Source organism: Corvus hawaiiensis, chromosome 4 (assembly GCF_020740725.1).
Source record: "Corvus hawaiiensis isolate bCorHaw1 chromosome 4, bCorHaw1.pri.cur, whole genome shotgun sequence".
In the NCBI taxonomy this organism is placed as follows: domain Eukaryota; kingdom Metazoa; phylum Chordata; class Aves; order Passeriformes; family Corvidae; genus Corvus; species Corvus hawaiiensis.
The window spans coordinates 12,571,929-12,584,488 of record NC_063216.1 but is presented as its reverse complement, the minus strand read 5'-3'; positions in this window follow the sequence as shown (position 1 = coordinate 12,584,488).

Here is a 12,560-nt window from a genome sequence, read left to right as displayed (position 1 = left end):
CCTGAAGTACTTCTTGACATAAGCTTCCCCTTTTCCTTTGTTTCTCTAGTCAGCCACTTCCATTATTTTTGGGTACAGTCAGGACTCACAGGTTTTGCATGTCCATGTGATAGATTTGACCATCATGTTATGTTCATGAAATGCCACAGTTGTATTGATATTCTGGTATAGTTTTAGGAAGAATTTTGGTAAGGATAGCCAGTTTTGAAGATGACATATAAGCACGGTTTTTACTCCCTATCCAGTGTTTTGGCAAGAACAGTTGTGTTGACCACTGTGAAATCACTGACTTTCAATCTGTGTAAGAACACTGCGTCATTGTGAACTGTGTAATATTCACTAGACACCACTTCTCACTTTGTTGTTGTTCTTATATTACTATATTGCAGTCTCTAGAAAGGCTTAACAACTATTTGGAGAATCATATTCCTAGGATAAGGAAGATGGAGGATAGGATCAGTGAGAACACAGAAGGAGAAGGAAGAATGCAAGTAGTCTCACCTGAAAGCTGACATGTGATTGAGTTGGGGAGGCTCTGCAGTGTTTCCAGCTCTTGCCTTTCACCCTTCACTGCTGCCAGTCAAGCAGCAAGGAATTTTAACATGCTGATATTGAGGGTTCTGTAAACCTGAAGGTCAAAGACACTGTATTTTAAAAGAACCAGGTGATATTCTTCTCCCTAAACCTAGCTACTATGTATGAAATCCAGTTTGGAATGCTATTTGACACTGTGTTGTACTAACACTGGAATGTATTACTAAAGAATTTGTTGGGTATCTCAGAATATTTTTTCAGCTGTAGATAGGAGTTACAAAGACTTGCTCAATATTTGCCTGAGCTTGAGACTCAGCGTCTGGCCCATCCTGTAGATTTACAATGCTTAATACTCTTTTTTTCACATTCGTTTAAAAAGAGATGTGAGAGGAAATTTTTGTGAAGAAAGGCCTTTGAAATCATTTCCATTTTTCAGTCTGAATCGATTAATCTGGTGTTACTACCTTTTCCTGTAAGCCTTGCTCCTTTAATATCCTTAAACTGCACGATTATTTTAAAACCCCAAGAGTAGTCACAACAACAGTACATTTCATAAGCTCTGGATTCCCCTGCAACAAGCCGAGAAAGTTACTAAGGACAAAGAATACCAATACTTTCCAATCAAACACAGTACAAAAGTAAATACATAAAATACAACCAAAAGGAGGCTTAGATACTTTTTCAAATGTACAATAAGAAGTAAAACTATATTATTATCCATTATATTTCCATGTTGTTATTTTAAAATTTGAACAATTAAATATGACAGTGACAAGCCAACACGATTATGAGAAAACTGGCGGAAAGTTCAGGAGCAAAAGTCACAGTGAAAAAAGAATTTTTAAGTGAGTTGAAATCCGTGAACTTTGAAAAATGGAGTTTCTTTCAAGAAGCAACAAAGAAAGGCAATTGAGGATGTCCAAGGGGTAAAACACACGCTTAAAAGAAATAACTACACCAGTTCAACACTCGATTCAACCTCACATTTATCTCTCATCGTAAATCTGTTTGTCCAAGTGTACTAAACAACACATTAAGTCAGTTGCTTCTTTGGGGATTTGTTGCCAGCTTTGGAAATAACACTTGAAAGGATGTCGGGCTAAGAAATGCAGCTAGTTGGTTTTGGCTCCAAGAGGCAATCTATCTGATTATTCAGCTGTGGTTCTATGAACTGGGATGTAATGTTGATTTACTTTTGACATCTTGCTCCTTGAGAAGTTACAATAAAGTAAATCCAAGCCTACATTATGCCAGAACCACTGGTTTGAAAGAAACTAAGCAAAGCTCATAATGAAAGCTTATTGAGCTTGCTGAAAAGTATCTTTAAGACACCAATTAACTTGTGTCTTATTTTTTTCCATAGCAGGAAGCCAATCGGCCCCTGATGATTGAGATAAAATTCCTTGCACAATGGACCTACCAGTTCTTTCCTGTTAGGAAAGAAACTCTTTTCTAACTTGGAGATGACTGGATCTTACTAGTTTGTCATTTTGGTAAACAGAATAGTTTATAAAATACTGTGAAGAAGATACTTTCAGAAATTCAAAGTATGTTTTCAAAAGCCAGTGTCAGTTCACTTACAGTTTACCCATGACTGAATGTAAAGATTAATTTTCAAAGATAACGTTTTACTTGCTGCACTGTCTGTGTGTGTGCCCTGCAGAGTGACATGATCTGTAATATAATTCTGGATGTAACTGCAGGTATATTTTTAAAGCTGCCAAGTGTTAAGCACATCTGCACCAACAAGGTCTCCCTACAGTCAACTCTTACCTAACAGAGTGTAATTACCATCAAGTTCTGCGTTACTTTGAACCTGCCTCTCTCACACCTGCCTTCTATTAGCAACATTGAAAGTGTGATCATTTCAGTACAGTCACGTGTGAAAAAAGTACATATTACAAGGGTGAATGAGAGGGGAAATGAGCTCTCTTAACTGTCATCTTTCTGACCTTGACTTTAGTTTGACCTTGTTTAAAAAAAGTCTGAATACATGAGTTTGCTTTGAAAAATTAAGGAGTGTAACTAAATGGGATGTCCTTTGATTAAAGAGTTTATATTGTGCATTTTTCTGACAAAAAAAAAAACAAAACCAACCAAACAGCAAAGAAGTTCTGTCACAAGGTCCTCAGCTGTTCTGAACAGCAGCAATGTGTGCAGCAATGGGAAAGGGAGGAAAACCACTGCGGAGAGGCAGAACTGTAATGGAAAAAGGAAGCAAAACATAAACCAAAGAGAAGACAGTCACCAAAAAAAAAAAAAAAAAAAGAAAGAAAAAAGAGAAAGTAGAAGGAAATAAAACATTCTGAAGCCTGGAAGGAATGAATTTAAACCAAGCATATTACTGTAATGACTGGGAAGAGAGAAAGCCAAACAGGAAGTTGCAAATACTCAAATTCTGCTTGAAAAGGTTGCTACTGTTAAAGAACTTAACTAGGTCAGGGAAATGAACCTTGGGAATATTATTATATGAACTTGTTGATGAGTTGGCAAAAAACTCTTTTCTGTTTGTCAAAGATCCAAAATTTAAAATGTTGGCCAAAATAATTTCATAAATAAAATCTGTATAAATGAGGGACAAAAGTAGAGGTGATATTCTGCTCTGTTAGAACAGAGGCAACTGTGGTATTAAATAATAAGGTGGGGGTTTTTGTACTTAGTGGGTTTTTGTGGTGCAATGGCTACTTCTTCTACCCAGCCATGTATTTAACAAGCTTAAAGTACCACTACTGATCAGCAAACTGAGAGTTTACACAGACGGGAGCCAGCACATGAGCACAAAATGCAGTGCAGAGATAGAGGTTAAGATCTTGGAATTCTCTGAAACTGCAGCGCAGGGAAGCCCTGAGGACAGGAACCTGTGACCCTACGCAGCAATGATCAGTCAGTCTGGCTGTCTGACTCAGTGTTCTGATGGTCACTGTGCAACTGCAGAATAAAGCTATTGAATACCCAAGTCTCATCAGTTTTCCAGTAAACAAACCTTTGCTTTGACATAGTTGCTAACACGATCACTCCTTAAATAGTCGTGCAAACACCTAATCTGGGGTGTAGCTGTCTTTGTAATTCCTGTGAAGTCAGCATCCAGCCTACAAAGAAAGCTGTGAGTGCAGCACTGGAGCCCAAGGATGTAAGCCAAAAGAAATTTTACTTCAGAAGCAAAGTTCTCTGTATCTGGCCAGCTGCTGTGCCCTATGCCCCCTAGCCTGCCTAAGGAGAAATGAAGCATTGTATCCACATTTACATCATGCTTGCTTGGATTAACATCACCAACAGCTGAGAACCAGATTATGTATTGTACATGATTTTTGGTCTGAGATCTCAGTTACAATCTCTTTTAATGCATGTTGTAATAAAGTGGTTTGCTATAACATATGCTGTCATTCCGTTAGATATTACAGATTCCTGCCCAGAGATAATTGGACACCTGCCTTCTGTGTTACATTTAAAAATCTGGGCCATCGTATGGAACCACCTAGATCCTGTATCACTGAAAGAAGAATTCAGACAAAATTATCACAGCAATGTCTTCAGACCTCAGCTTTAACCACTTGAACACTATGTAACCCAAAAGCTCAAAAAGTTATAATATGAAGGTCTTGCATTCTATAAAAGAAAGAAAAAATCTGTAAGGATATTTTTGAGTTTTAATCTTTTTCTAGAATAGGGGACAGTAAGAAATTTCTGTAAGAAATTTTTTGTCTGTTATTTTGTTAACTGTCTCCAAGTCTTTTTAACTAGATAAAGCATAAAAGGCTCCGTAATCTCCAGTTTTACTGGATTTATTGAGCAAGTTATTAACTCCAATATTGACTCATATTGCAATATGGCTCTCTCCAGAATTCCCCATTTCTGATAAGAAACAATAAAAGTAGGATTAGATTTATTCTACTAATGCAATCTTTATTATAGAAAATGCTAGGGAGTTTGTGGGTATCTTTTTAAAAGTCAGCTTTCTAATACATGGCTGCCTCCTCCTGCTACATCCCTTACAGTGACTCATAGCAGCAGAGATGAAACCAAGTAAGAAAACAAACCAATGTAGCTATGCACTGTGTTCCAGGTGAAAAATTTCCTTTGGAGGAAACTCAGATACCTTTAGGTAGTTTCACCTAGGTGTTAGTCCTGATTTTTGTGGAAAGATAGGATAGTAAAAAGGTTTGAATAACAGGAATTTCCCAAGGTTTCAATCTCTTTGTGGCTAATAGTTCCTTTTCACTCAGTTTCTCCTCACCTATTAGCTGGAACTAATACAAGCACTGCACACCACAGGATGTCAGAGTCAGAAGAATTCCCGTGCAGGTTTAGAAAGAATCCCTTGGGTTTACAAGTCCAGTTCTATATTTTAGGTGTATTGTTAAACAACAAGGAGCTGAGTTTATAGAGCAGTCACTATCTGATTTAAATGCTTCTGAATGACAGCATTTATGTAAATATACTCAAGATTAATATAAAAAAGGTAATTTATTATATGTTACTGTAAGCCAATGAGAATAAATGGTTCAATGAGAGGCTGAAGAACACAGACTATCTTGGAGAAATCTACTGCAAAGTTTCTATGTTAATACAAGCAAATTTAAATAAATCCATTGCAAAAGGTTTAAAAGAACATTACAGTGATGTTCCAGCTCAAATACTAAGAAGACAGGAAATATAAAAGTCAACATTTATCTGTTCATCCCTGATTTGCTTCACCATGGATTTGCACTATGATATGACTTTATAGGAACACATATTTCTTTCCCCCATCCTACTGCTTTGTCTTTTAGTACACAGAATGAAGGGTACTTGCTTCAAAGATTTCTCATTATTGTCCAATGCACAACTTTTGTTCTTATTATAGTGCATATTCTCTAAACCATTGCTGGAGATGAAGCTACTGATTTATTTGCAATGAAATATATTAAGCCATTTATTTTAAACTTCCTGTGAGATAAGAGGAAATGATTCATATAGAAATTAAAGTAAAATAGTATTTCTTTATTTGGTTGCCTTTTTACTAGAGTCTGTTGTGTACTACTACTTTCCATGTTATAGTACCCTAGATACTCAAGGTACTTTTCACTGACTACAGCAGTAGCTGTCTTAATTGTTTGTCCAAATCAGAGCTGGATCCTCAGACTCTGAATCCAGATAACAAAAAGCAAAGTACTGCCGATCACAAAAAAAATTCTGTGCAGGCGTTTTTGTCCAGAGTAGCACCAGAACTCCATGATAAGTGAAGAGACCAAATCTACCTCCCAAGGAGGGATGGATGGCCTGAACTTCAAGACTGTAATTTTTTTTTCATTCCTTATTGGATGCAGCGTTATCTGGCACACAGATTGGATTGATCAGCAGAGACAGAAGCATGCAGAAGAAATAATTTGTGACTGTGTAATTCAAGACAGTACCATAACACCTATAACATGCTAAATGAATATTGCAGAAATATCTGTAATATGGATTTCCACTCTTAGCTAACTTGACTTTGCAGCCATAGCATTCTTTTAACACTGTTGCAAGTGTAAGGTAAGGTTTATGCAAGACAAACAGTAGAAATTCCATTCTGTGTTTTTAGGGCAAGAGACTTTAGAGGCAATTCAAGGACCTTTGTCACTGAAGTGAAGAAAGGAACTGATAATATGAGAAAAGTTAACTTGCTCTAAATACACAGATGTTTGTGATGGTGTGGGGGTGCACGCACACACACCCATCTCATCCTTGGGCCTGCTCTAGGGTCTCAGAGGCTTCTGGTAAGCCTTGACTGAATCATCTGAGGAGTGAAGAGTCCTGTGAGTGAACCAGTCCAGCCGTGAGGCGCTGCCTGACCATACCAGGAGCTCTTGCATGGTAGAGGTAGGAAGAATAAGCTGTTCCAAGAAAGGTGGGAAACAAAGGATAAGGAATTATCCTTTGTAGCCCTGGTAAACCATTCACTTGACTCAAGTGGAGTGGCACCCGTTGTTCCTGCACTTAGGGAATAAAAGCCCAGTAATTACCAATTACTGGGTTACAGCCAGGATGGAAACTTACTGGTGACCAAAGTTAACAGTCTTGGGACCCTATAAACAATGGTGCTGAGTGAGACCCTGAGCTCTCCTGGATGGCAGTGGCTGTGCCAGCACCTCCCTCTGAGTGGGACCCGCCTTGGAGCTCCAAACCCTACAACTACACCTGGAACAGCTTTAGCCTTTCCAAAGATCGTGCCTGTCAGTATCCATTTTATCACAGAACACATGGTGACTAATATAAAAAACTTTCCAGTCAAAGTCCTTTCCAATCAGCAGTTTCAAATCAGATGCTGTCACTAGATTACCTGCGCCAGCATAGGAATAGATCTAGCAGTTCATGTATGAATTTTCCTACTGGACAATGAATTTAACCTGAGAGAGCTCAGCACTGCTGGAGCACCATACAGCACCAACTGCAGGGTGCTAGACCAAAGCCAGACACCTTCAAAGCTACACCTTTAATTGAGCATTTCAGTTGGGGGCAGGTAATTCACAAAGGAGCCTTACACACTCAGTGCTACTTCCTACTGTGTTTTAAGAGCAGAAACCAACTTTCAAGAAGTAAGAATTATACCTGTAATGTTGTATCTGATGCAAGAGGTGGGTTACAGACATCTAGAAAGTCTAGGTCATACAAGCAAATCCCATCATTCCCCACTCTGAAGAGGTATTGTTTCAGGTTATCAGAAATTTTGCTGACAGCTCCTGCATCCACAAGTCTGGGAGGCAATGCACAAATTACGTACATGGAACAAAGCAGCCTTGTAAAGTCCAAGCTGCCCCCCACTTGGCTTGCTGGAAGGTGCTGTCAAGCACTTTGCTGCTGCTGTCTGTCACCATGGACCTTATTGCACTTGCTGCAGGAGAGATATTTTTAACAAGGCTGTTAAAACAAGTTTAGCCCTTTCCATTCACCCTGTATTTAATTGACATCTTGCACTTCTACCCCAAAACACTCCCAAGACAAACCAAAAATCAGCTACCAATTTGGCTGTGTAGTGATCCTACCCCTTCCTGTAAATTTGTTGGTGAAGCTCTTTACACTTATCCTTCAGAAACTGTAAAGGATCTCAGTGTAGCTCAGAGCAATAGTTTTTAGCAGCTATCTTCCCCAGATTCCTCTTTTCCAAGGAGAATCTGACGGAGTAGGAAGGAGGGGGGCAAAGGCTCCTCCCACCTCCCCCCCTCCCCCATCTATTGCTCCAATAAACAACCAGCAAGTCCATTTCAGATTTAATCCTGTAGCCAAGGCAGAGTTCCTGTAGTCACAATTTATCTCTAGGCCCTTTGGCCTCTGGTCACACACCACCTGGACCTCCCAGGATCGCAGTGTGTAGGGGCTGCAGGAATGCATGTGGGTTCTCCATTTCTGGCCGGCCAGGAGCACCAGTGCTTCCAGTGGAATCTGAAAGCCCTCACAGCTTCTAGCAAAGCATGACTGCATCCAGGAGACTTTGGAAACTTTGATGCAACTCTCAAACTTCCCCTGCTGCAAAGCCAAGGCACAAATCCCAAGCTCTGTAACTGGGGGTAATTTTTTCTTTTATAGCCTCCTTCAGCTGCTCAGTGCTGTCAGCAGTGAAGGAATGGCAGTTTTTCCAAAGCTGTGGTACGCTGGGAACAATTTCTGTTTGAAAGCATTCTGCTGTGCTCGTGGAGGAGAGTTCCTGCAACTGATAGGTTGTGAGATGTTTTTAGCTCTGATCCAATGCAAAATTAGATCTGTTTTAAAAGGGAGAAGTTTCTGGCACAGCTTAAAAGTATAACTTGAGGATCAGTGCTCAAGTGAGTGGAGTTCTGACACCCCTGTCTTTAATGGGAGCCAATGGCATGTAAACAGATACCACCCAAGACATGCTCTTTCTTTAGGCTTGCTTCCCCAAATTATAATACTTCTTACAGCTAGGTCTTCCTGCTCTCCCACTCTCCAGTAACTCTTAGCCTGGCTCTGGTAAATAAGCAATAGCTGATGCCTTAGCAAGGTCATTTTATGGGAGGTTTTTGGGGTGGTGTTGATCTTTTATTTTTTTAACTTGAGTCAAGTTAAAGTCAAGTCTGATAACAAGGATAAAGCCAAAAGTTACAGTACTTTTCCAGAAATTCCTCATACCCTCAGCTTTTTAGTATGCTGATGCATATTCTTACCAATAGAGCTGAATATAAGCTGTTAAGAAAATTAAGTTTTCTTAATCTTTTTTCCTTCCCCCTGCTCCAGGAGGCATCTAAGGGTGAGCCAATGTGCTTCCCTGCAGACCAAACAAGGGACAGAGACCAGAGACAAATCCAAACAAAGTTCCTTCCAGTCTGCCAAGTAACAAGTTTGCATCTACTTGCCTTGAAAAGCAGCAGCAGATGTATCTCTGTGGAGATAGAGCTAGAAAGCAGAAGTGAGAGCACTGCTAAACTCATGTCAGAAGTAGACGCGCTAACGCTGCTAGGCCGCAAACCGTGGCAGGCAGTAAGGCCTATAATGAAACAGTCAGCATAAAAGGTATACTTGGTATGTACCTGTGATAGTTAGTGCTAGCTTTTAGTTTTGCAATGTTATTAAGAAACATAGATATGGTTGTTACAGTGATTGCTGCTTATATAACTGCTTATGTAACTGAAAGGTATAAAAACCCGACCCTGTATCAATAAAATCGGCTTATTGCATCCAAGCAATCTGCCCCGTCTCTTTCATCGCCGACTGTCTCGCGACCGTACCGCGACAACATCTCTGTAAGCATTCCATTTGGTATAGATTCACTCATTTGTGTAGGAAGTTTTTACCACAGAATTTGCAGAAGGTGAGGTGGTTGATGCAATTTCTAATACAAACCATATTTGCAGCTATAACTACTTAGCAGTAGACTTTTATATGTAATTCTAATGCAGTTGCAGCCCAGCTTAGACATATAAAGGTGTGCCCTTCAGCCACAGGATGTATCCCAGAATACCACGCATTCACAACTGTCTGTGTTAGTTGTATGGGATGGTGTCTGTGGTTGTAGCTTCCAACCAGCCAGGGCCTACTCTTTCCACTTGGTACAAAGTGGCAACAAACAGCAGTGAAAGTTTTAAGATTGGCTAACAGACAGAACCATTTCATCGCTGCCCCTTCAAGGTCTCTTCTCTGTGCCTCTCCAAAAAGGAGGCTGCATACAACATTCAGGGGAGAAGGTGTGAAATAAGAAAGGCCTTAATTTCTGTCAGCTCACAGAGTAGCTCTAGGTGGCATTTGAACAGTGCCAGAACAGCAGGGAACATGGAAGGCAGCTCTTACTTGCCAGTGATGTCACTGCCAAGAGTTACGAAACTCATTTCATGAATGAAGCCATGGGGCAGACATCTGTGACCACAGGTCTAGCATGACTTGCCTTAGTCCGAAAAACCAGATAAATCAATTAGTCCTTGCAAGGGCTGCCTACTCTAACCATGAAGCAACCAGCAGAAGTTACCTGATGTCTCTCAGCACGTTTACTTAGTGGAATTCAGGCTTTTACACATTTAGACAAAGACAAGATATCAGAATGTGAAGCACTTAGTTTCATGAGCAAGATTTGGGCAAACACTGATAGCTGATAGTGCTGCTCCACACCTCCCAGACTCAGCAAGCACAGTGTATCAGTACTCAACACCACTAAAGTATTTGTATTATATTTTATAATAACACCCTAAAGAAAACCAAGACCAGGGGCTCAGTTCTATGTAGCTTACAGTTACAGATTTTTCTCTTTTTTCCCATTCAAACCCACTCCCACGAATTTGTGAAGGCTTTTATGCAAAGGTCAAATCATGTATTTTCCTTCCAGAGAGGCACAGTGCAAGACACTTGCCTGATTCCTCCACTGCATACAAGTAGATTATAAGATTTATTTGGATGCAGTGAATTGTCAAACATACAAAAAGGTTTTTCTAGAGCAACTGTAGTAAGAGTGGGACTGTTAGTAGCAAGCTGAGGGGCTGCAGTTTGAGGCTTCAGGCTTTGATCTAAAAAGAAAGTTACCAAAAAAAACATATTTAAAAGAAAAAAAAACCAAAACCCCAGCAACTTTCTCCTCTTCCCCCTGAAAGCTCTGACTCAAAAGGGAGGATCAGGCTGTTCCAACAAACAACATTAAAGCATAAAAGGGGGTGTAGCGGGTTGAGTTTGAAACCGGGCGGAAACACCAATTAAATGCAGTGGTTTTGATTCAAAATATTCATTATTTACTTATTTTCCTTCTGTGAGATAAGAATTAGGAGAAAAGCAAAGCAGGCCACAAACCTTAAACAGTTGCAGTACAATGAAAGAGCTTTATTACTAACAGAATTAAAAGTAAAGAGAAAACAACAAAACAAAATTAAAGTAAATTCCCCCCCCCCCCCCTCTTTCCAGCACTTCTCTCCTTTTATCCAGCTCACACAAGGGATAACAGAACATGGGATGTTAGTCAGTGTTGCAGTTCTTGAAAAGTTTCTCTCTTATGCTTAAGGAAAAAAGGGTTTTCCTTCAGTTGCACGTGGTTCCCAAACTGCTACCAATAGCAGACCCGCCCGGAAACAAACAGTCTGCTATGTGTAGAACATCTCTCCCATGAAGAATTTCACAGTTCTTTCACACTACAGAACATGGGCCATCACATGGGGTTATTCATCTTTTTAAGGATAAGTTATTTTGGCCTGCACACGGAGGCTTTTCTTCGCCACAAGTCTCTAACAGCCTCTTACTACTTCTATATAGCCTGGCATAGGCACTCTTCACAAACTTCATAGGCACACGTTGATTCTCCACCCCCCCCATGTTCTTCAAATGGATTAAAGAGAAAAACAGTTTGTGGTATTACAGTTTCTTACCACGGCATGCAAGAAGGTTTCTTTTAAGCTGCGCGCCAGAATCGCGGCACCGCCCTCTTTTCTCCCATCGCCATGCTCAGCTCCGTCCCACGTGACTCACTTCTCTTTCTCTCTGACTCTGAAGCCGCCATGTTGAAGAGTGTTCTTGTTCGGGCTTTACGGTGGGGAAAGCCTCGCTCCCTCTGTGCTGCTGGCTGCGTGGTGTCCTCTTCAGTTCAGCACGAAGTGTGCTGGCTGCAGACAGGAGGCTCTGCCGGCTCCCGCTGGCTCCGCCGGCTCCGCATGGAGAGGAGAGGGACCCGCCTGTCCCCAGAAGCCGCGCTGGATGGGTTTAGCTGTGAGCAGTCCATGGCTGGTTTTAGCTGCCTGCGGCTCTGGGACAGTTCCCCTCAGTGACCCAGCGTCCGTGCTGCAGCGATGGGAAAGGGGGAAAGGGGCAGTGGCCCCGGCCCGGCCCAGTGGGGCCGGGAGGCTCGGAGCCCCCCCACCTTCCAGCAGGCGAGCTCCGACCAAAAGGGGAAGTCCCGCCTTTCCGTGCGGTTTAAATATGTAAATTGTGAGAAGCGTAATTGGTCTTAAAGACTGTCCATCAACTCAGGGTCAACCCAACACATTCCACCCCTCGCTTCTTAAAATTTACATATCCAAAAGTTACTTAAAATAGCAAAACTAGAGCTAAAAGAAAACAAATTACATAAACCTCCACCCCTAGAATTTTTACCACTACTACAAAGCAAATTTCTTCTATTATTCTACTTAATTTTATAACTTTCTACTTGCTTTGCTTATTATTTTCTCCTAATTAATCTTCATCTCACAGCGCTCATTAATTGCCCGCATTCTCCACCATAAATGTAGCGGGTTGAGTTTGAAACCGGGCGGAAACACCAATTAAATGCAGTGGTTTTGATTCAAAATATTCATTATTTACTTATTTTCCTTCTGTGAGATAAGAATTAGGAGAAAAGCAAAGCAGGCCACAAACCTTAAACAGTTGCAGTACAATGAAAGAGCTTTATTACTAACAGAATTAAAAGTAAAGAGAAAACAACAAAACAAAATTAAAGTAAATTCCCCCCCCCCCCCCTCTTTCCAGCACTTCTCTCCTTTTATCCAGCTCACACAAGGGATAACAGAACATGGGATGTTAGTCAGTGTTGCAGTTCTTGAAAAGTTTCTCTCTTATGCTTAAGGAAAAAAGGGTTTTCCTTCAGT